This window comes from Magnolia sinica, chromosome 12 (genome assembly GCF_029962835.1).
Source record: "Magnolia sinica isolate HGM2019 chromosome 12, MsV1, whole genome shotgun sequence".
NCBI classification, from domain to species: Eukaryota; Viridiplantae; Streptophyta; class Magnoliopsida; order Magnoliales; family Magnoliaceae; genus Magnolia; species Magnolia sinica.
The window spans coordinates 26256479-26281902 of NC_080584.1; the positions used below are offsets into that span (position 1 = coordinate 26256479).

Below are 25424 nucleotides of genomic sequence, written 5' to 3' on the forward strand. Positions count from 1 at the left end.
TTGTTCCGGTTTTGTCAATTTCGAGGATGAAATTTCTTTGTTGGTGGGGAGGGTTGTGAGACCCGACCCGAGTTCGCTTATGTGCATGTAGGTGTAAGTATGCATTCCATCCATCTTGGTCCTGCGGTCCTACCGGTCGAATCCCGGTGACCCGTGACCCTTAGATAGTGTTTGCAGTCATCCGTGAGCCCAGTCGTGAAGACCAGACTCGGATTGAGTTGAGACCTATGCCATTTTGACCGTGTCCTCGCCACGGTTCCAACGACGCATCTTGTGCGTCCATTCGATGTGTGGATCATAAGTTGTGTGCGTCTCATTTGTAGCCTTTAAGCATGATCATGTGGCTCACCTAGTGTGGAGGGCACATTTTTTAAGGTGGCCACCCTCTTTTGTGCAAATTCCAACACACACCACCCATACACTACCTAAACCCCCCATATCTTACACCACCCACCACCCACACACTATCCATCCCTACTCTAGCCTAGCAACATACTTTATATCACCATAGGCTATGATGATTTTTCTCTTATCTAGGAGAGAGAGTGATGATTACTCTCCCTCTCTCTCTCTTTTCTAGCAAATTTCTATACTCTCCCTCTCATTTCTCTCTACTCTCTTCTCTCTTTCTTTCTCTCTTGCCAAAATAAAAAATCCAGCTCCATTTTTCCTCTTTTCTAGCCCCTTTCTCCTCCTTTTTCCCCTCAATCCCTCCATTGAAAACCCATCTCAACCCTTCATCTTGTTTCCTTAGTTAGTTAGAAGCTTAGAGTGAGATTTTGATAGAGATCTTAAGGTGGGTGTGCATTTAATTGTAAATTCATATTTCTTCCATTTCTTACTTGTTCTTACCTTTTTTTATGTTGAAGCTTGTGGGGCCCATCAAATGATGGTGGTGGCCCCCAAGATTTCATGGATGGGGCTCATAGCCCATCTTACTTGTATACATGTTCCATGCAAGGGTTCATTCTTCATGGACCCCTACATGGCACTTCCTTCTTTGATCAGGGATCTTTAGGTCATCTAGACCCTTAATCCTTGGTGGAGATTGCATCTCCACCATAGATCTTAAGTAGAAATCCTATGATCATGTAGATCTTGTATATCTTGTGATAGTGGAATGTATGTGCATGTGTGATGAGGGGAAGGGCGTCAATGTGGCGGAGACCCTTCCCTTGTGGCTGAATCCTTATTTTCCTTTGTTGATAACCTTCTGATCATGAGTGTGTGGCCCACTTTGTGGACCAAAAATATCCAGACCATCCATGGAGGGTGGACGTCCATGACAGTCCACCCTTGGACGTTGGAGCCCCCTAATCCCCCTATATGGGGCACATGCAAGGGGTGTTTTGTAATTGGAAGGGTCTGGATGTTTGTGGGGCCCACTGGGGTGGTCCATACCATGATTTTCTGGGATTAAATCCCCTTTTAAATAGTGTTTATAGTTATTTATTTTTAGTTATATGTTGTTGTCCAGAACTGTCTGGACAGATTTTTGGGTCATCTTGAGGCCATATTTTTGAGCATTTGGAGGGGTGTTTGGTCCCATATAATATATGTTTCTTAAATTTGTGGACCTCACCTATAAGTATGTTAAATTTCAGCCCCAACTGACTCCATTTGGTTATCTAAAAGGGTGGGCCAAGAGGGGTGGTCAGCCTGATTTTCTGCTATGCAGTCCAGCAATGTAGACTGTTGTAAACTGAAATTCATAAATTATTTTAATGATGGTGGGCCACATTTTTGGGTTTCTCTTATTTTATACATGATGAAAGACCTTGGCCTTTAATTTTCAGAATTTTGGAGGCCTAGGACCCACCCATTGGAATGTCCCAAATTCAGCACAATCATATTACAGCAATACTCCACCCTGTACAGATTATATCCTTTAAATTAATTAAAATACTTATGGGTATCCTAAAATCATGAAAATTTATAGGGATGTGGTCCACCCATGTTGGGACCCACCTACCAATTTTTAGGGCCAATGGACCCCTTTGCACACCGTGGCCAGGGCCGGACTGGCCCAACACGTTGGGACGTCCAGGTCTGTCCGATTATTTGGACAGACTATTTTGTTTAAATTAATTAAAATACTTAAGAATATTCAAAATTTCTTAAATTTTGTGGGGTGTGACCCACCTATGAAAGTATCACTCTGTAAAATTTCAGACCCAATGGACATTTGACCTGGCCGTGGTGCGGCCGAGAGCGGCCAGCTAGGCAGGGATGCCCAGGCTGGGGCGTCCAGCCTGCTTGATGGGCCCACCTTGATGTGTTGTATATCCCAACCATCCCATCCATGGGTGGCCCTCGTAGGGAGGGTCCGCCCTATGTGTACATCCCCTGTGGGACTCACTTTAGTGTATGTGGAGCCTGCCTTGATGTATGTATAGCTATGTTGTCCAAACCTTGGACCGCCCAAGCCCATATGGGACACCCCATGTGGGCTACCTGCTGGACATTGGTCTAGCAGTGTGGCCCACCTACTCCCTTGTGTCATTTGATGTAACCCTATGAGGTGGGGCCCTCTGACTTGATAGCTAGCCCACTTGGGCTGATGTCGTAATCAAATGAAACAATTATTGGACTCTAATAGGCCCATAAACCTGTTGGGTTAAAAATCTAGCAACTTGTTATAATTATGCTTGGCCTTTGGGTTGAAATTTTAAGGATTGAGGCCCACCACATTTTGAAGATCTTAGAGGGAATAATTTATACCTTTGATTCCTTAAATGTTGGGCTTAATAAATGCACTTTTGAGGCCCACCACAGTTGAATTTAATTGGGTCCATGAATGTAGCTAGTTGTTGAACTCTTTAGGCCCAATTGGGCTGAAACTTTTCAGATAGGCCCATTGAACTCTTAGGCCATTTTTACCATACTATTGTGTTGGGTTAGTGGGCCAGATTACACAAGTAGAGGAGCCCTTGGTTGCCCACTAAATCAACTTTAATAATTGGGCCGGGTTGTAGGCCCAACTTACTTGATTAAGAGCATGACATTTGCCCATGTGGTTTGAGAAATGGGCTGCCCACTAGGCCACCACAATATATGGGATAAGTGGCCTTTATGTTGGGCCCTAACCTTTCCCCTATGGGCCCATAGTGGTATATATGGGTTGGGCTATGTGTGTTTCCCTTGGACCCATGTTTTGGATAGGCCTTGGGCTGGCTTTATAAAGCCCAACACGAGTGTTTGTCGTATGATTATAGCTGCCCCTTTCTTATTTCTAATGTTGCGTGGGCCTTGGGCCTTGATCCATGTTCAATTAGAGATGAGCTACCTCTTGGGGACCAAGTGTGGTTGGATGTCCCTATTGGTGGCCCTAAGGTATGCCCATAGGCTTCTATAGGTGGTTAAAGGCCCACCATAGACCTTTGCTAGGCCCGTTTCATCTATTTAGGCCCATATCAATGTTCTCTTTAGTCTCGTGGCCTACCCCAGGTATATCGGCCCCCACTAAAGGTTGTATTCCTTTTGAGGAATTGGTTAAGTACCTAGATCCTTCATGGTTAGGTAGAGAGTTCATCTTCACCTTATTGGCACCCCTATTCATCTTCATAGCCCACTCCCATATGCATCATATGCATGCTTGGTTAAGGTATGATTGGCCATGGTTGTGCCATTGTGTAGGACATGATGGTATCTCCCCAAGAGATGGATGCTGGGGATTGATGAATGGGTGATTGTGCGATTCATGCATCTGGCATTGCATAGCTTATGGATATCCACCCTTACTTCATCAGGGCCTTGCCTCCACAGAGGTATTCATGGATGACCGTTTGTGTGGACACCGAAAATATTAGTTGAGCATACCGGGTGCATAGGATGCCCATGGGTAAAATTTTCAAAACTTCCATGGTACCAAGGATCTGCTCCAACGCCGTGACTGGGTGGAATACATGAGCGCACGAGGGCCTTATACCATTAGGCCGTGACTCCCATTGTCATGTAGTCAGTTGGATAGGGGTGTGGCCTTACCTGCCTAGTGTGAGGAGGCTTTCCTAGGTTGAGTCTGACCAGCTCGTAAATAGGTCCGCTACCTTCAGGCCTTGTTGGTGATTGGTTGTCCACAGGCGGGTAGTGAGGTCTCTTATGCTCATTTAACTGTGCGGGGTCTGTAGAGCGGCAGTCATTCAGCAGTGTAATGGACCCCGGTGATTTTCTTATGATTGAAAATGTACTTGACATATGGTTTGGATATGAGCAATGACATTACTTGCATCACATTAACATTGGCTGTGTAAGCCCCTTCATGTATTGCCTTAGTATGGCTCACAGTACTCATTGCATGGTATTCATGATAAGCCTTAGTAAGGCTGGTGATATTCTCATTAAGCATGTTTCTTTCCTTGTACCTCCTACTATTCTTCTATGCACCATTGACACACATTGTCACCACCCTCTAAGCTTCTATAAGCTTATGCATGATTGATGCGTATAGAAGACTCTTGGTAGGCATCTTAACAGTAGAGCGTGAAGTAGAGTTGAGCAGTGAGGACTCCAGTGTTGTTGATTTCTCTCTCTTTCCTTATTACCTTCCGTATGTTCTTTTGAACCTGATGTAAACTTGTAAAAGTTCAAATTCTTAGTGAATTTTGTGATGTGTGCCCTTTGTTATTCTCAGATATACTTGATGTTATCTTGGGTATGCTCACATTGGAATGATTATACTGCTGTTAAAATCCTCCTGGTAGGATCCTAGGATCGGAACCTGTCTCAGGAGCCGAGAATGGGGTACTACGGAGGCTGTTGCGGCCAGAACTGACCATCGGGTTCCTTGTGAGTCCGATTATTGAGTCTGGGGGGTGACATGTTGTAGCTTGGTAGTTTTGTTATTCGATTAAAACATTATTATAAAACCTTTGAATTTCTTCTCTTAATACTTTAACATGAATGTCAACATAGGAAATATCCATGAGCCTTTTGCAGCCTTTGTCTTTACCTCTTACATGCTCTATGATTTTCCTTGTTCAGCTTTCCTATTCATTTATAAAGGAATGCTTCACTCTAAAATAGATGAGCTAGGACTCAAATCATTCACTTCTTCTTCTTATCCTACTTATTTTATCTTTGGACATGTATCAAGACACGGTATGCATGATGATTGTTTTCTTGAAGGAGCTGTGGCAAGATATAAAGGACTCAAATTTATTTCAGGTTTGCAGCATTTCCTCTAAAAATTTTCTGTGTATTAAACATTCATTTAAATGATCATGATGTACTCCATTGCATTTTGAATTTGAACTTCATTGCATTTTGATGTGCACCATTACATTCAAGAAGTCCAGATACTAAGTGTTCTTCATTGCATTGCATTTTGAATTTGAACTTCATTGCATTTTGATGTACTCCATTGCATTTTGAATTTGAACTTTATTGCAATTTTCATGATAATGTTTTTGTAAAGTGATCATCTGTCAAGTTTACATCAAGTGTCAATTCATCTATCATCTTTAAAGATACTTGTTAAAACAGGTCCTCTTGTAATGATGTTGGGTTTTCACAATAATGGTACAATGAAATGCCTCCAATATACAACATTATATATTGTCATCTTGTCTTTAGAATTTCATCAATATGCTTTTACTTATGCCTTTTCAAGGGACCAAATTGGCACACCATTAGCTTTTTGATTCCATATTCTTCACTGCCTTCGTCTTCTAGAAACAGATTCATTTCTAACAGCTGATAAGCTATTCCGAAATAAAATTTGGGTTGGAACAGTCGAAGGTCAGCGATAGTTCCTCATTAATTCTTAGCTTCCATTTGCAAATGATGTTATGATTCATGTTGATTAGAATTGTTAACATGTCTTCCTATCTATTTCATTGAGCCTCATCATCCAGCTAAATTCTTCTGGAGAGGACAGTTTTATGGAGAGAATGATGATTTCATGCGTTTTTCATTCTTTAGTCATGCAACACTTGAATTACTTCTTAAAGCTGGCAAGAAACCAGATATAATCCATTGCTATGACCGGCAGACAGCGTTTGTTGTATGCATTGGCAACAGTTAGAATTTCACTAGTTCCTTTTCATAAATAACTTTTAATGTCACCTCCCCCCCCCCCCAAATAAGTAAACTTGGCTTCTCAGGCATCACTCTATTGGGATTTGTATGCTCCTAGAGGTTTGAATACAGCTAGAATTTTCTTTACATGCCACAATTTTAAGTATCAGGGACCTGCTTCAGAGTTGGCATCCTATGGCGTTGATGTTCACCAACTGAGTAGACATGATAGGATGTGGGACAATGCATCACATGATAGAGTCAATCCAATTAAGGTAATTGATTTTAATGGTTCATTTGAATTAAGAAAATGGCATCAAGGTGAGATGTGTTTTAAATGTTCCCATTCTTTAGGGTGCGATTGTGTTCTCCAACATTGTAACAATAGTATCTCCATCTTTCTCTCCCTGCCCTGACTCTCTCTATCTCTCCGCCCTAATTTCGTTCAAAAATATGATAACATGGGGGCTGAAATGGCTGACCATGTTCAAGTGATACCTCTTACCACTAACTCCATCTCCAATGCATTTTGAACTTGCTCCTCTTTCTAGATTGTTAACATGCCACATAGATTTTTGTACCTGGGTCCATCTCACAGCTAACTTCCTTTCTAAATGTTAGGGGGTTTGATTGGATTACTGCATGGGATAGAGAAATTTGATTCTTCAAAAGGGTACAAAATATCAACTTATGTATATTGGTGGATTTGTCAGGTGAAGCTATGGTTGTCTTTGTCATAGCAAACCAAATAAATATTTACAGATGCCAATTTTTATTCATTTATTATTTATTTTTTATTTTTTTAAAATTATGTGATACCAAAAAGATTCACATATACACTAGACAATGCTGTGATATGGCTATTTTAAAATTGTCGGATAGAAATGCTGAATTTCTCTTACAAGAAGCTATGACGATGCCAAGATTAGGGTAAGTGAATTGAGAATGTCAACCATACTCTACTTCAATTAAATGTGTTATATGCTAGGAATGTAGTCATAATGTTTTGAGTTAGGAATTTCAGCTGATCTTTCTAGAAGATTCTTATAATATATGCTTGATGATTTGCATTTCAAACACAGTTTTGTTTATCATAAATCTAAACCGCTAACGTTTAGATTTCCATCTCCTTTTATTGTCAAATGATCCAGCAACTGAAGTATAGAAGCCTCAGAAGAACCAGCTCCTTCCACCAACATCACCCAGCCAACTAGTACAGAAGATAGACTCTGTTGCAAGTTCTATTATCAATATTATTTCCACCTTTTAAGTTCTGAACATGAAGAACATCTTGTAAGTGCTATAGTTTATATCCCTATCTGTTGTTAAATTTGTGGTGCCAAAATCACTATTATGTTATATATAACTTGCATAAGTGAAGCTCTCTCAAGGATCAACATTCATGAACAAGCTAAGCTCACAACAAGCAAAGCTCACAAGACAAGACTCAAGCTGAAGAGTACAAGGCAGTTGGTAAAGAACTCAAGACCCTTTCAAGATTGAGCTACATCAAGATTTCAAGATTGATCTACATCAAGATTACAAGGCTCATTCTTCAAGGTCACTAGTTCCGAATGTTTCAATGTCCTTTACTTCATGGTTGAGGTTTGACTGACCATAGGTTGACCTTAGAAGTAGGTCATTTCGGATACATAAACTGAATGTTTATTTTACATGAGATTGGCCTGTTCTTCGACTAGTCCTAGAGTTGCTTCGACCAGTCTAAGAAATTCTTCGATCAGTCGTGAGTTTGTTACAAATTCCGGATGAAATCTGTTAGGCTTCGACTAGTCCAGGAATCCGTTCGACCAGTCGTAGGAACAGTGTCGACTGCATCTACGACCAGTCGAAAATCTTTGACTCGAAATCCAGCAAAGCTTTTCAGGACCTACGACCAGTCGAAGGAGACCTATGACCAGTCGTAGGTGACCTACGACCAGTCGTAGAACGGTCAAAGCATATCCCGCCGGATTTTTCAAATATCTGTTATTGCTTCGACTAGTCGAAGAGCACCCTAGACCAGTCGAAGACCCGATCTACTCACCTATAAATAGAGCACGAATCTCAGAAGAAATCATTGAATTAATTAATCCATTCAAGCCAATCTTCGTCGAACTTCTGAGAGATAATTCTGTGCTCCATCTAAGCTAAGTATGCTTATTTAATATTCTCTTTCCTTAGCTTTATTTAATTGATTTTGTTTCTGCTATTCCAATCTGATTTGATAAGAGGAATTGTTATTCCCTTTCTTTGGAATCAAAATCAATTAAGGCAAGCCCTATTTGGTTTAATTTAAAATCTATTAGAATTAGAACCATTGTAATCGAGTACTGGACATTGAACTTGAACATTCAATCATCTACTTTGATTTGGTTCTACCGGGCTGCTACAACGAAGGAGATAATCAGGTATTTTACATTTAATTGTAAATCCCTTTCTATTTTGGTTTCTTTCAAGATTTGCCAGAAAAATCTTGTTGTATTGGTTTTCTGAGGAAAGCCAGGAAAACTCAGAAGTGGGGTTTTTTAATTGTGTAAGCCCACAGACAAAGACACAATTGTAAAGGTTTTGGGTGAACCTGGGAAAACCTATTTTGTTAGTGAACGTTAATATCCCCTGTGTGAGGATATTAGGAGTGGAGTAGCATTTTGTGTGGCTGTTGTTTAACAGTTGGTGAACACACAGGCGAACCACTATAAACCCTTGTGTTGTGGTTGAATGATTTATACTTCTAATCTTTAATTATTCTTTTGTGGGATGTATGTATGGTGGTGAATGTTGTAATCATTTAATTCAAGCATTGTGAGAATTTTGTAATAGTTTAGAATTTATTTTCAGCTATTCCTTTATCAGCTTGATTTTCAATTTCATTTGAAAGTTGTTCCAGCAAGGTTGCCCTGCCATTTTTATGGTGTATGGCTGTCCCTAGAACAATACATTTTTTATTACAATTTATTCAGTTTGTATTTATTTTTGTATTCCTCTTCAGTTTGAGATTTGATACAAAGATCTTTCTAGAAATAAGGTTGTTCTACCATAAACTCTGGTTTTTGGTGTAAGGTTGTCCTTAGAACAACGTTTGTATCAACCTCTTAAGATCTGAATTTTGAGGTTATTTTACTTTCCTGCATTGTGATTTAGTTTGGCTATCATATTCTCCGCTGTTATAAGTTTTATTTGGCATTGTCCTATTCACCTCCCCTCTAGGATATATAGCTTGGCCTTTTCAAGTGGTATCAAAGCCTAATAGCTCTTTTTTATTCTTGGATTTAATTCCTGAGCTAACGATTTAAGCTATTTAAGATGTCAAATTTTGATAGCCTTTCAGTCACTAGGCCTCCACCCTTTGATGGCTCCAACTATGCCTATTGGAAAGCCAGAATGAGGATCTTCCTCAAATCAATGGATGAAAATGTGTGGCAAGCCACAGTGACTGAATGGAATCCTCCTATCATGAAAGTTACTGGGGTTGACGGTTCAAAATCAATGAAAGTCACACCATATTACCAATGGACCACTCTTCAGAAAAGTGAGAGTAGTGCAAATGCTAAAGAACTAAATGCAATTACTTGTGCACTATCACCGGATGAGTTCAAAAAAATCATTTCCTGTGATACTGCAAAGCAAGCTTGGGATATATTAGAAATGACACACGAGGGTACTACAATTGTCAAAAAATCTAAAGTCCAACTCCTCACAACCAGATTTGAAGAAATTCATATGGAGGAAAATGAAATGTTTATGGACTTTTACACTAGATTGAATGACATTGTAAACTCAATGTGGGGTCTTAGTGATAAAATCCCAAAAAGTAAAGTGTGTGCAAAAATATTATGCTCACTTCCTGAACGGTTCAATTCTAAAGTAACCGCGATCCAGGAACTTCGTGATACGGATAATATGAGGGTAGAAGAACTAGTTGGTTCACTACAAACCTACGAGTTAAACTTTAAAGCTCCTAAAGGTAAATCTATCGCACTAAAATCTTCTAAATGTAATTCAGAAGAAAATTCTGATTCAGAAGATGATATGACTCTTTTAGCTAAGAAATTTTACAAGATTTTCAAAAGCAAGAAAAGGGTTGATTTTCAAAAATCAAATGATAAAAAGAAGTTTAGACCCAAATTTCAAAAATCTTTGAAAGATAGTCAATGTTACAACTGTTAAGATTATGGGCACTTAGCAAATAAATGTCCTAAAAGGGACAAACCCAAGAAGAAGGGTATGTTGGCTACATGGGATGAATCATCTGATTCTGAAGGTTCTTCTGAATCAGAAGATTCTGAAACTGAGTCGGGCAATGAGGTTAAAGCTCTTATGACTCTAGCCAAATTCACATTTTCAGATAATGACTCTACAAGTGAAGAAAATCTGAATAGTGAATGTGAAAATGAAGATGATCTTCAAGATGCTTACAATGCCCTATATAAGGAAAGTTGTAAAATTACTGTCAAACTTAAACTTCAAAAAGAAAAGTTTTCTAAGCTCAAAATTTGTTTTGAATCACTTGTCTTAGAAAAATCACAAATTTCAGATTGTTTTGAAAAATCAAAATGCGATTTGGAATTCAAAAACTCCCTAATTATTGATTTAAAATCTGAAATTGAGAAACTTAAAACTGAAGTATCTTCTCTTCTGAGTTTAAAGGACACATGGAAATATGCCCAAGGTGATCCAAAGTTAAAGAAACTTTTATCCAGATCAAGAAAATGTGGCGATCTATCCGGGTTGGGCTATGATAAAAATTTACCTCCTAAACAAAAGTATACTCCTCCTATGTTTGTAAAAGGAGAGTCCTCAAACTCAAAAAGGAAAAGTACTTATCAAGATTTTTCTAGAAATTCAAAAACTTTTCAAAAACCTAGAAGCAGCTATGTCAACTTTAATCAGAAACGAAATCCACTTGCTGAAAAGATAGTTGATTTACTCAAGGAGCTCTTAAAATCTAACTCTATAGGTCATTCCTACAAATGTACACAAAAGAAGACCAACTATGTTCCTAAACCCAAAACAGTTATGAAATGGGTTCCTAAAGTCACCTGCTTGGTTGCTCACACTGCGTTCAAAGCAACAAGTCATTCAAAGTGGTACCTAGACAGTGGATGCTCCAGGCATATGACAGGTGACAAAGCTTTATTCACAGATCTGAAAGATATGACTGATGGTTCAGTCACATTTGGTGATGGTAGTAATTGTAAGATTATAGGCCAAGGTACGGTTCAACTTTTTAATCTTCCTGTGTTTAAAAATGTTTTATACGTTGAAGGCTTAAAACATAACTTGCTTAGTATATCACAAATATGTGATAATAACCATAATGTTCGGTTTTCTAATCAAAGCTGTGAAATACTAAACAATAAGGGTTCTGTAATATTAACTGGACGTAGAACGTCTGAAAATTGCTATATTATTAGCGAATCCAGCTCATCTAATCAAACATGTTACATGGTCCATACAGACGAGACTGATTTATGGCACAAACGTCTTGGACAAGTACATTATCGAAATTTACATAGATTGAGCAAACGAGAACTTGTAAGAGGTTTACCCAAACTTCAGAAATTAGATAAAATATGTGGTGAGTGCTAGATAGGCAAACAAACAAAGAACTCACACAAAAAGGTGAATTCAAATACCACATCAAGGCCACTTGAACTTCTCCACATGGATCTGATAGGACCTACCAGAACGGAAAGTCGTGGTGGTAAAAAGTATATCCTAGTAATAGTTGATGACTTTACCAGATTCACTTGGATAGTCTTCTTAAGGGATAAATCTAAAACCCTTGAAGAAGTGAGAAAAGTTCTCAAAAGGATTCAAACTGAAAAATCTTCTCAAATCAGTAAAATTCGTAGTGATCATGGATCTGAATTTGAGAATAGCAATTTTGAGAAGTTCTGTACCGACCAAGGAATATTACATGAATTCTCTGCTCCCAAAACTCCACAACAAAATGGAATTGTAGAAAGAAAGAATAGGGTGCTTCAAGAAATGGCTAACGTCATGTTGAATAGCATGAAGCTCTCTAAAAATCTTTGGGCTGAAGCAGTCAACACAGCTTGCTATATTATTAACCGAGTATACACTAGCAAAGATAATAATAAAATGGCTTACGAATTGTGGTTCAATAAAAAGCCTACTGTTAAATACTTTCGAGTTTTTGGCAACAAGTGCTATATTTTACGTGATCGTGAAAATTTGGAAAAATTCGATACGAAGAGTGATGAAGGTATTTTTCTAGGATATTCTTTAAACAGTGGAGCTTATAGAGTTCTGAACAAAAGGACTGGTGTGATTCAAGAATCCATTAATGTTGTCATTGATGATCACTTAAACACACCAATTTCTAATTCAGATAATGATGAAGTACTAATCATTGATAAACCCGATACTTCATCGAATCAAACTGATTCTGAGTTGAGGACTGTTAAAGATCATCCAACCACACAAATTCTTGGAAACCCTCTCACCGGTGTTCGCACCCGTAGACAACTTGAGGATATATGTAATTATGTATGTTTTACATCCCAAATTGAACCATCTAACGTAAAAGAAGCTCTTGCTGATGAGAACTGGATTGTTGCGATGCAAGATGAACTCAACCAATTCGTAAGAAATGATGTTTGGTATCTCGTACCAAGACCTAAAAATAAACGCATCATTGGAACAAAATGGATTTTCAAAAATAAGTCTGACGAATGTGAAAATATAATTAGAAACAAGGCTAGACTGGTGGTACAAGGTTATACTCAAATTGAAGGGATTGATTTTGATGAAACTTTTGCACCAGTAGCACGTCTTGAATCTATCAGACTATTTATATCCATTGCATGTTTTAGAAAGATAAAGATCTATCAGATGGATGTAAAAAGTGCTTTTCTAAATGGCGATTTACATGAAGAAGTCTATGTTGAACAACCAATGGGTTTTGAAGATTCCAAAAATACTGATTATGTGTATCGGCTTAAAAAGACACTTTATGGATTAAAACAAGCACCTAGGGCATGGTATGAGAAACTAACAAAATTTCTTTTAAGTCATAATTTTCAAATGGGATTTGTTGATAAAACTCTGTTTGTTAAGAAACATAATGATCATATCTTAATGGTGCAGATTTATGTTAATGATATCATTTATGGATCAACTTGTACTGACTTGACTACTGAGTTTGCAGATTTGATGAAATCACAGTTCGAAATGAGCATGGTTGGGGAATTGACTTATTTCCTTAGATTGCAAGTAAAGCAACAATCTAAAGGAATATTCATTTCTCAATCTAAGTATGCCTTGAATCTAATCAAGAGATTTGGATTTGAGAATGGCAAGAATTTCGATACTCCTATGAATACTACCCTGAAACTATCAAAAGACTCTAATGGTAAAAATGTTGACTCAAAACTTTATCGGAGTATGATTGGTAGTTTGTTATATTTAACTGCTAGTAGACCTGATATTTCTCTAAGTGTTGGTATTTGCACAAGATATCAATCTGATCCAAAAGAATCTCACTTGATTGCTGTCAAGCGAATTATTAGATATGTCGCAAGTACTGTAAATCTTGGTCTCTGGTATCCTCATGAAACCAATGTCCAATTAGCTGGGTACTCGAATGTTGACTGGGCTGGTAATCTAGATGATAGAAAATCAACCAGTGGTGGTTGTTTTTTCATTGAAAATTGTCTAGTTTCCTGGTTTAGTAAGAAACAAAATTCTATATCACTTTCAACAGCTGAAGCTGAGTATATCGCAGCCGGTAATGCATGTACACAACTTGTTTGGATGTAACGAATGCTAAGTAATTATGGAATTAAACAGGATTCTATGTTATTACATTATGATATATGATAATTCCAGTGCGATAAATATTTCAAAAAATCCTATTCAGCATTCTCGTACTAAGCACATTGACATTAGATTTCATTATATAAGGGAATTAATAGAAGAAAAAGTTATATCTCTAGAATATATTCCTACTGAAGATCAACGAGCTGACATTTTCACAAAACCTCTCGATAAAAGCAGGTTCAAAAAGATGAATTTTGATCTTGAAATGTGCATTTTAAATTGATAATTTATGCCTTCTTGTATTATAGTGTATATATTTGCTAGATTAAATTTCAATTTTTGTAGAATTTGCAAGAAATTTGAATTTTTGGGGTTTCTTCGACCAGTCGTGAGTATACACTACCAGTCGTCCTACGACCGGTCGTAGATACCCACGACCAGTCGTAGAACACGGGTTTCACCTAAATTTGAGATTTTTTTCCTTTCTTCCTCATTTCATCTTTCTTCTCCTTGGAGCCGAGCTTCGACTTGTCGAACCCATCCTTCAAGTTCTTCAAGGTTAGTGTTCCAAATCACTTTTTCTTGCAGATTTGTGTCTAGATTGTTTCCTTTTCTCTCTTGAAGCTTTCTATTTTGAAAATCATTGAGATTTGGGGTTTGGATTTTGAAAAATCTGTTTTGATTAAACCCACTTCTCAATCCTTTGCAACTTCCTATTTTCTTGAAATCCTTGTTGTAAATGGCTTCTAGAGGTAAAAAAACTACTTCCCGTGGTCCTTCTTCTTCCTCTAGATCGACCGCTATCTCTAAACGTCATCTTCTTGTTCCCAATGATGATCCATCATATGTTAGGGACATTAGATCACGTAATGTTATTGTTGAACATCCTGTTGATGTTAATCATATTGCACCTTTTGACATCCTTCTTATGCTTGAAGCTGTAGGTTGGGTTAACTTATTGCATTGGGGTGGGCCTGCATACTGGTCCATTGCCCAATCCATGTTTACATGTATTAGTGCTTTCTCACAGGATAATTTAACTTTTCAAATTTCTACTAGAGAAGGGCCTTTTGACGTTGATCGTCATTTAATTTCAGCCCTTATGGAAATTTCTGTGAATGATGAGGGTATTCCTATCCATAACTAAACTGATAAACCCTCAATGTCTGAAAAACGAATGCTCACTAGAGACTTGTGCAACATGGATGTTCAATGGACTCAAAAAGGGAATGCACTTCCCGCAAGGTATTTGTTACCCAAATACAGAATTCTCCACAGAATCTTTGTGTCTAATCTGTATCCTCGTTTGGGTAATAAATCTTACTTGACTTCGTTTATGGTTCGTGTTATCCATGCTATTTCCAATGGTACTCAGATTTATTTACCATCCTTAATCTGTCATTTCATTCTTCAGTTTCGACTCCATCCTGGTCATAGTGACATTCCTTTTGCCTATTTTATGACTGTATTGGCTACACATATGTTAGTCGATATGCCTGTTGATGAGGCACCAATCCATCATCTGATCTTCAACAATACTAATATCAATAAGATGAAGTTGGATCTGCTTCCTGAACAAGGTGGTGGTGGTCATGAAGAAGCTGGTGATGATATTAATATGGATGACATTTTTGAGGAACTGGATTCTGACTCAGCAAATGATCCAGATTTTGTACCATCTGATGTTGATGCACGTCTGAGTGCATTAGAGGGTAAAATTGAGAATATAAATGTAAAATTGAAAAACATGTCTGTTGCTCATGATTTACAATTCAAGTACATGCGCAAATATCTTAGGCGCTTGAACAAAGGCATGCACCAACTTGATCCCTCTATTCCTGCTCCGTCATCAAGTTCTAGTTCTGAGTAGTTTTTATGAGACTTCTGGTCTGTAATAACTTTATACCTTAGCACTTGGCTGATTCTGAGTTGGATTCTATTTATGTTTTATGCTAGATATTTATTCTATGTGATGCAATGCTGAGTATCTCTATCACTCTTTTGCTATACTCTCTTACCTCCTCATGTTTACTCTCATGAATTCCTTTATTTAGTTCTCCTTTGTCATATTGTGACAAAAAGGGGGAGAATGGTTTGTTCTTAATGTGATTGTGAGAGTAGCATTGGTTATGTTACTCAGGGGGAGTATTTGTTTGATCTTGTTGAATGAAATTGGTTGAATGTTGAAACTGGTTAAATGTTGAATATCGAATATTGAATATTGATTTGCAGGTATTAACCAGTTGTTTTACTTTTGTTTATCTTGGTTATGTGTTTTGTCACTAATTTGACAAAGGGGGAGATTGTAAGTGCTATACTTTATATCCCTGTCTGTTGTCAAATTTGTGGTGCCAAAATCACTGTTATATTATATATAACTTGCATAAGTGAAGCTCTCTCAAGGATCAACATTCATGAACAAGCTAAGCTCACAACAAGCAAAGCTCACAAGACAAGACTCAAGCTGAAGAGTACAAGGCAGTTGGTAAAGAACTCAAGACCCTTTCAAGATTGAGCTACATCAAGATTTCAAGATTGATCTACATCAAGATTACAAGGCACATTCTTCAAGGTCACTAGTTCCGAATGTTTCAATGTCCTTTACTTCATAGTTGAGGTTTGACTGACCATAGGTTGACCTTAGAAGTAGGTCATTTCGGATACATAAACCGAATGTTTATTTTACATGAGATCGGCCTGTTCTTCGACTAGTCCTAGGCCTTCTTCGACTAGTCCTAGAGTTGCTTTGACCAGTCTAAGAAATTTCTCGATCAGTCGTGAGTTTGTTACAAATTTCAGATGAAATCTGTTAAGCTTCGACTAGTCCAGGAATCTGTTCGACCAGTCGTAGGAACAGTGTCGACTGCATCTACGACCAGTTGAAAATCTTCGACTCGAAATCCAGCGAAGCTTTTCAGAACCTATGACCAGTCGAAGGAGACCTACGACCAGTCGTAGGAGACCTTCGACCAGTCGTAGAACGGTCAAAGCATATCCCGCCGGATTTTTCAAATATCTGTTATTGCTTCGACTAGTCAAAGAGCACCCTAGACCAGTCGAAGACCCGATCTGTTCACCTATAAATAGAGCACGAATCTCAGAAGAAATCATCGAATTAATTAATCCATTCAAGCCAATCTTCGTCGAACTTCTGAGAGATAATTCTGTGCTCCATCTAAGCTAAGTGTGCTTATTTAATATTCTCTTTCCTTAGCTTTATTTAATTGATTTTGTTTTTGCTATTCCAATTTGATTTGATAAGAGGAATTGTTATTCCCTTTCTTTGGAATCAAAATCAATTAAGGCAAGCCCTATTTGGTTTAATTTAAAATCTATTAGAATTAGAACCATTGTAATCGAGTACTGGACATTGAACTTGAACATTCAATCATCTACTTTGATTTGGTTCTACCGGGCTGCTACAGCGAAGGAGATAATCAGGTATTTTACATTTAATTGTAAATCCCTTTCTATTTTGGTTTCTTTCAAGATTTGCCAGAAAAATCTTATTGTATTGGTTTTCTGAGGAAAGCCAGGAAAACTCAGAAGTGGAGTTTTTTAATTGTGTAAGCCCACAGACAAAGACACAATTGTAAAGGTTTTGGGTGAACCTGGGAAAACCAATTTTCTTAGTGAACGTTAATATCCCCTGTGTGAGGATATTAGGAGTGGAGTAGCATTTTGTGTGGTTATTGTTTAACAGTTGGTGAACACACAGGTGAACCACTATAAACCCTTGTGTTGTGGTTGAATGATTTATACTTCTAATCTTTAATTATTCTTTTGTGGGATGTATGTATGGTGGTGAATGTTGTAATCATTTAATTCAAGCATTGTGAGAATTTTGTAATAGTTTAGAATTTATTTTCAGCTATTCCTTTATCAGCTTGATTTTCAATTTCATTTGAAAGTTGTTTTAGCAAGGTTGCCCTGCCATTTTTATGGTGTATGGCTGTCCCTAGAACAATACATTTTTTATTACAATTTATTCAGTTTGTATTTATTTTTGTATTCCTCTTCGGTTTGAGATTTGATACAAAGATCTTTCTAGAAATAAGGTTGTCCTACCATAAACTCTGGTTTTTGGTGTAAGGTTGTCCTTAGAACAACGTTTGTATCAACCTCTCAAGATCTAAATTTTGAGGTTATTTTACTTTCCTGCATTGTGATTTAGTTTAGCTATCATATTCATTTTAATTCCGCTGTTATAAGTTTTATTTGGCATTGTCCTATTCACCCCCCCTCTAGGACATATAGCTTGGCCTTTTCACATCTTTATTGTTATTTGCTGTAAATTTATTTATTTATTTATTATATATTTGTGGATCTTTTTTTGACTGGATTAAGTGGGCTTGGGTTATATTATTAGAGTGGTTCTTTCACCTGCAACATTATAAATAAAGTGGCGTAGAGAGATCTTTCTACACTTTTTCTTCTACTTAAACACACTAGGTTCTAGCAGTTCATATGATGAAAACTAAGGATTTCTTACAATTATTCTATACAAAAAAAAGATTTTGAATTAGGTTCTTGTGTGCTTTATACATTTATATTTGTACACATTACTGATTTACCTGCAATCAATTTTTTTCCCAATGATGAAAGTGGGTAGGAAAAACTAAAATAGCAAAAATTACAATGGCTACAGATTGTCGGTAACCATAGGTTTTATGGCTATGGATTTTATTTGTAGCTTTTTCTTGTTTTCGGCCAATGCAGTAAAAAACTGACGATTTACAAGCATCCCGCAAAACAGCCGGCAAAAGCTGATGGCCGCTGGTAAAACCTTTACCGACCGAGCCTTTACTGGCAGTTGCCTAACCACCAGTAGAACCTTTACCGGTGGTATTTTGGACCTTTTCCAGTAGTTTTTTGGACCTTTGCCGGCGGTTTTGACCGTCGGGAAAGGCCAACTTTGTTGTAGTGTAACTTAGTCCACAAGGCCGACTATCATCTATTGATCAGTAGCAAAGAAATCTCGAAGTCTCAGAATTAAGTTAGAGCCCGCACGCCTATATAAGGCATCTCATGTACAAGCCACACATGTGCCATTATGGCTGATAGGTACAATATCCAAGCCATGCATAAGGTGGGTCTAACAATATAGATGTTCTCTCACAAACCAAAATTTGGTCCATTCTTTAGGTGCATGGGAAACTACATCAGAAACAGTTCAATGGTTAAAAAGCTCAAACAAGTATTCTTCAGCCGTAAATTTTTTATATAAACTGTGGCCCACCTGACAATTGGTCTAACCTAATTTTAGGGTAAGAGGATGTGCATAGTTTTATGCCTTTAATGAATGGGTTATTAGATATCCTACCAATGCTCCATGTTGGCACATGTGTGGCGTGTGGCCTGGCTTGTTGAAAGCCCTACTCTGGGCTTAGGAAAGTTCATTATGCTCACACACAACTACTTGTACATCCAACTAGTTGGTATGCTTAAGTGTTTGTGTGATATCTATCCCGTCATAGAGTTGTCTTATTATGAACATGGAATTCCCTACAAATCTAAAAAATCATGGACAACTACTCAAAAAAACCCCACATTCTTGTGTGGCATCCCATTTCATGGTCGGATCAACTTGATTTTTGAGGAATTCTATTTTCATCATGGGACAAACTTGTTGAACGGACAAGATATCACACAAATACCATGGTGGCCCCACATGCTAACTAGTTAGTCATACAACTAGTTACGTGTGAGCATCTCTCCTAATGCATGGCTAGCTGAAGTAGGCCCCACCGTAATATTTAATTGAAATTCATCCAATCACCAGGATAGTCTTCCCATTTTAATCATAGGCCCCCAAAACTAACAGTTTGGAGAGGGACAATTCACCTTTCAAATAGTTGGAGGAGATAAGTTAACCCTTGATTTTTCTTTCAAGGATATATGAAATTCACTCCAATCATTATATGAGACACTAAAATTTAGGTCCAAAGCCTAAAAAACAATCATACTAAGTAAAACAATTTGGAAGGGAGACTTAGGGGAGATCCTAGGCTTGAATGTAGTTGTTTTAGTCCTTAAAATTCAAGTTCAAGGTTTAAAATCAATGTATTAAGTAGGGTATCATTCCCCTCTATTGTGCTGAAGTAGGCCAATATGGCCACATCATTCATATACAATGCCAATACATATTGTTGTATTTCGTTTTAAAATTTATATTAAAAATGGAATTTCAAACATTTTAGTTTCCCTCCAATTTTAAAATTTTTGTTGCTTTTGAGTTGTGGGTTTAGTCCCACATCGAATTTTTCCAAGAAACATTTCTTATATATAAGATAGGTTTTTTGCATTGGGGCGCATCATTTAGGGGGTGTGCGTGCATAATAGGTTGGCCCGGGCCACGGGTGTACTCGCGTGTCGCATGCGCATGTGTGTGTATGGGTACTCACATGACCTTATTTATGTGAGTGTACTTGCACTTGCTCCTTTTCATTTTAAACTAAATAGATGTGACCGATTGGTTGGTCACACCTATGTGGTTTAAATCCAACAGACCAAACCCTTTTGAAATGGTGCTTAATGCACCACTTCAGAGTCTATATAAGGACGTTGATTCCATTTTAAAAATAAAGAAAATCATTTCTACTCTTGTGAAAACTCTCTCTGTTTTCTAATTTACGAGTTTTGGTTGTCGAGTTCATCACTGAGTTAACTCAGCACTTTCAGGCTAAACTGCAATTGGTTCGAGCCCCTGTACAGTGAGTGAACCACTAGGACCAAGTTATAGTCATTGTATCTTGGAGGTTGATTGCTCTAAAAACCTATTATACTTAGAACACTGTCCATGGGGAGCAAATTCAATTTCAAGCCGAGTGACTCACGTCACGCCTCGACTCAACTCTACAAGTCTTCTATCTTAAAATTTATTTTCTTTTTGGTTCTCGATTTTAAATAGTCTATTCAATTCAAACAAATATTCCAATAGTCTTGAAATTGAATTTTTTGAATTAAATATATTATAGCTACCATAATAGTTAATGCTTCTACCGAGTTAGCCAAAATTGAACCGTTCGCTAGATAATACTTTCAACAATGGAAATGGAAACTTATGTTCACACTAGCCAACTTTAAAGTTTCACACATATTGTCTGAATCATTTACTATAAATCTAATAAATCAAACTGAAGTAGTAGATAAAAATAATTATAAAAATTATATTCTGAGCTTTTTGTCCAACGAATTATATGATGTGTGTGCTTTCTTATGAGTCTACTAAGGAAATATGCACTGCTTTAGAAAAGAAGTACATTCTGGAATATGCCGGTGCTAAGAAACATGTAATTGCTAATTTCCTTCATTATGAAATGATAGATGATAAAACTGTCATAAATCAGATTCATAATTTTCAAAATCTAGTTCATGAACTATTGTCAGAAGGAATTAAGTCGGATGAAGTGTTTATGTCAAAAGCGTTGATAGGAAAGTTACCACCCTCTTGAAAAGAAGATAAGAATAAAATGAAACATAAAAAGAATGGTGTCTTATTAAAAACTACAAGCATACTCATACGAATAGATGAGGCCAATAGAAACATGGAGGAAAAAGAAAATGCAAATGAGGAAGATTCGAAGGCAAATTTTGTGAAATCAAGTCGGGAAAAAATTAAGAAGAAAAATGGCAAATGTCATAATTGTGGCAAGCTTGGACATTATGTCAATGAGTGCAAGCTAAAAAAGAAGAATGCAAACAATCAATTCAAGAAAAAAGGAAACTGTTATTGAAATTGCAGTTTGCACTGCACTGGTAGAAGTATGGAACTGTTCTTATAATCCTAGGAGGGTGAATAGGACTTTTCAAATGATTGTACCAAATAAAAACTTTTATTGCCTAACTTAAATGATTTACAAATAAACTTAGCAAGACAATGTAACTCTAATGGCTTCCAAGCCAGTTAGAGGGTCTAATTACATAGGTAACTTAAGATATACTAATAAAGCAACTAGCCTATATCATAGTGAGCTTGTGTGTGAGAAGTGCTTCCTATCAATCAAATAACATTCATTCAATCATGTATAAGAATTTAAACATTTACGCATATATAAGCATGATTAAACAGATGCACAAATGATAATCCCAAACATAAGCAAGATAGTGGTTCGGCTACGTGCCTACTCCACTCCTGGTATCCACACTCAATCCAAGAGGGCACCAAATTTCATTATTAATGGTTTTAAATAGGTTCACCAATAACCTTTACAGTCCTACACTAAGGACACAATTTATGCTCTCCGCAAGAGCAAAGGTCCTATGCCTAGAACCCACATTTAGGCCCACCGACCAAGGTCCCACACAAGGCACCTACCATTTAGGCCCAACAGCCAAGGCCCACATAAGGCACTTGACGTTTAGGCCCACTAGCCAAGGTCTCACACAAGGTACCTACTTTTAGGCCCACCGGCCAAAGTCCCACATAAGGAACCTAAACGAGTTTATTGAAAGCAAAATCTTAGCCTCAATCCTACACGAGGATAGAGAATAAAATTTTGAACTCTTAAAATGACACTTACTTTTTGAATTAAGTTCTCTTTTATAGCTTGTCTCGGGTTGCTAGATCTTCGGGCTCTTGAGCTTGAATCAGTTTCCCGGTGCTCCCTCAATCGCGTAGCTTGGATTTACCCGTTGGCTCAGCTTCACAGTAAAAAACCTTGCATAAGATGTACCTAAAAGGTGACCAAGGTTATGAGAGTTGGTTGAATCTCTTATCTAAGATAATGAGTAGATTTCCTAAGGGATTCAACCTATGGATGCTCTAGAGTATAAAAGGACCAAGGATATTCCTATTGGTTTGGTCTTTGTACTCTAGAGAAGGCACAAGTCCATGTTCTTCATTAAATAGGAGCTTTGAATGCTCATAAGAGTGAAGAATCACAATGAAGACAACATGAACTTATATGGATAGAGTCGAAATGGGCTAAGATAATCTTGGGATACACTAGAGACTCTATGGTGCCTATTTTCACTAATTTTGTAAGTTTCTACAAGCCACTTTTATAGATAAAAGCTTCTAACATATAGAAAATGACTAGTTTACGATGCTACCGAAGTGACCTTCGATATCACCGAACTAACTTTGGTGGTACCAAATTGTCTATCAGTAGTACTAAATTAAATTCTCAAGTTGCTAATTGAAAACTGTCTCTTTCGGTGGCATCAAACTTTGTTCATCGGTGGCAATTAGTGTCACCGAAATATCCAGTCAGTGACACTGAATTATTGTTGTAAGCTTGCTGGACTGTTTTGAGCCCCTTTGGTAACACCAAAGGTATCTTCGGTGGTACCGAAAGTGCTTTTCCGTGGCACTTTCATCCTACCGATAATGGACAAATTTTCTTATTTTTCTTATTTTGTCTAATAAATCTTTCACCAACTTGGGACTTGCTTAAGCCAAGATTATAGAATATAAAATATGGACTTGAGATTGTGTTAGAATAGATGACCTAGATAGGTTTTCCTATTTGTGTTGGGATCATCTATTTGCAAGATTGAAGATCATAGAAGTAATCCTTTGTCTTCAATGTGGCTTCGATGCTTCTGATCCAGCTGTGTCACCGATCTTCACTTGTCAAGAACTCATCTGACTTTAAGACACAACTACTCACATAATTGACAAATATGAATGCAAATAAGTGCACTAACAATCTCCCCCTTTGTCAATTACGTGACGAAAACAACCTAACCTACAACCATGTCATGGTCCATACTAATGACATACCAAAACAATAAAGATTACATATCAAAAATAAAATTTACAATTCCAGACTTGACATGTAATACAAAATTATGTTGCTCCCTCATACTGTTTACCAAGACTAACCCGCAATAAGGGAAACAAACACTTTCTGTAAGAGACAAACATTGTTTTAGTGGGTAGGTTTCTTCTATCCCTTTTTGTCAATTATTGACAGAGAGTTAATCAAGAAATATTCCAATAATTTTTTAGAATGGATAAAACAGAGGGTAAGAGAATAAATCTTATGAAAAAATAGGCATTAGGAACATCATCCGGGCAAAGAATATATTATCATAAGCAGGCAACTCATATGTTTGATGGAAAAGATAGCAATATAAAGAGTATCTAACATGAGTAGAAAAGATAATACCAAAACTTCATCAAAATTACTACCCCAAGGTTGGATAGATTAAGCCATTATCCAAAAACCAAAAAGAGAACCCTTAAGGGCATAAATATTCAAAAAGAAATGTACTATGATTCAGCAATAACATAGTAAAGATTATCGGGACGATCCACCCTCATATGGAGGGATATAAGAAAGACAAGTCAGAAACAGTTCAGTGATGTGCTCCCCAGTATGTTGAAGAGCATCAAGACGTAGTTCAATCCCGAAGAGTCAATTTTTGCACTGCCAGAGGCAAGCTTCTATATCTGACTGTCCTTCAAGAAGTTGATGCATTAGATCGTTCTGACGAAGGATGAGCCCAGTACTGACTGATAATGGACTTGGTGCAGGCATTAGGGTGCGACAAGAGTCCCAGCCAGCGACCATGGGAGTGTCTTGAGCGTCTTCGCCGCTCATGCATTCCTAATTTTTCTCAAATGTAATTGCAAACACATTTAGTTAAATTAAAGTTTCCTTGGAAAAGCACACAGCAGGATATAGTGTATCATGAGTAGATGACAGACTAAGGAATTTTGAGAGTTTGCAGATAATACTTGGAAAAGGAAGGCTAGTACAATGAACACCCTTGACAACTAGGATAAATTGTTTCAAGATAAGGGTCAGTAGGCATATTTCAATCCCATGAAAGATTCATACAGAATGTTTACAACAAATGGAGAGATCATATCTCCAGAGACTTCACATGGGTACACATTTGTACTTAGAATGTTATGTAATACTTTAGTGATTAAGTCCAAATGCGATGATGAGAGAAAGTTTCTTTTGTTCCGGGGGATTGTGACACCATTACATAGTACTCGAGTTATTTCACCCCAAACTCTGAGATGATTGAGAGAACAATCAGTCGGGGGAGTTTGTGTTACTCTGAGGTGCAATAGTTGACTCAGCACTAAAGGAGTGACCTCCTTTATGAGACCCGTATCCTAAACCGTACCATTCTGTAGCCTTCCACGGTCCTCTTGGTCGAATTCTGGCAACCCAAAACCTATAATCGGCATTTGCGCATGACCCTGAGTTGCATCCTATCGATCTGAGTCCGCTCGGCCTAAGACTTGTATCATTGCGACCACGCCGTCACCACGGTTCTGATGCCGCGTCTCATGCGCCAAGACGATACCTGAGCAAGGAGATGCAAGCCCGCGTTCAGTTCGAGGAAAACGTCGCATGTTGCAAATCTGTAGAGAATCTATCACGTTGATCACTTCACTTGTCAAAGTACACCCATCAAGTCAAATACCCTATCCCATCCCCAAGTACACTACACCATCTCCAAAGTCAACCTTTCCATCCCATCTCTTACACACCCCATCACTCCTCTCCCATCATCTCTCTCTCTCTCTTTCATTCTCTCTCTCATTTTTCCTCACAAGCAACCCACATCCAAGCTCCCCATGAGAGAGCTAGTGTGGCCCACCTTCCTACCTACCATCTCCACCATTCAAAGTCCATCTCAATTGTCAGAATCGTTTC

At 37.8% G+C, this 25424-nt stretch overlaps 1 long non-coding RNA gene across 1 annotated transcript; it reads left to right on the plus strand.

Moving 5' to 3' along the window:
* Nucleotides 1-6354: 6354 nt before the first annotated feature.
* LOC131220418 (uncharacterized) lies at nt 6355-7302 on the plus strand. The gene is made up of 3 exons (XR_009158573.1): nt 6355-6506; nt 6637-6728; nt 7167-7302. It is a non-coding gene; the product is annotated as an uncharacterized LOC131220418 (long non-coding RNA).
* Nucleotides 7303-25424: the final 18122 nt, after the last annotated feature.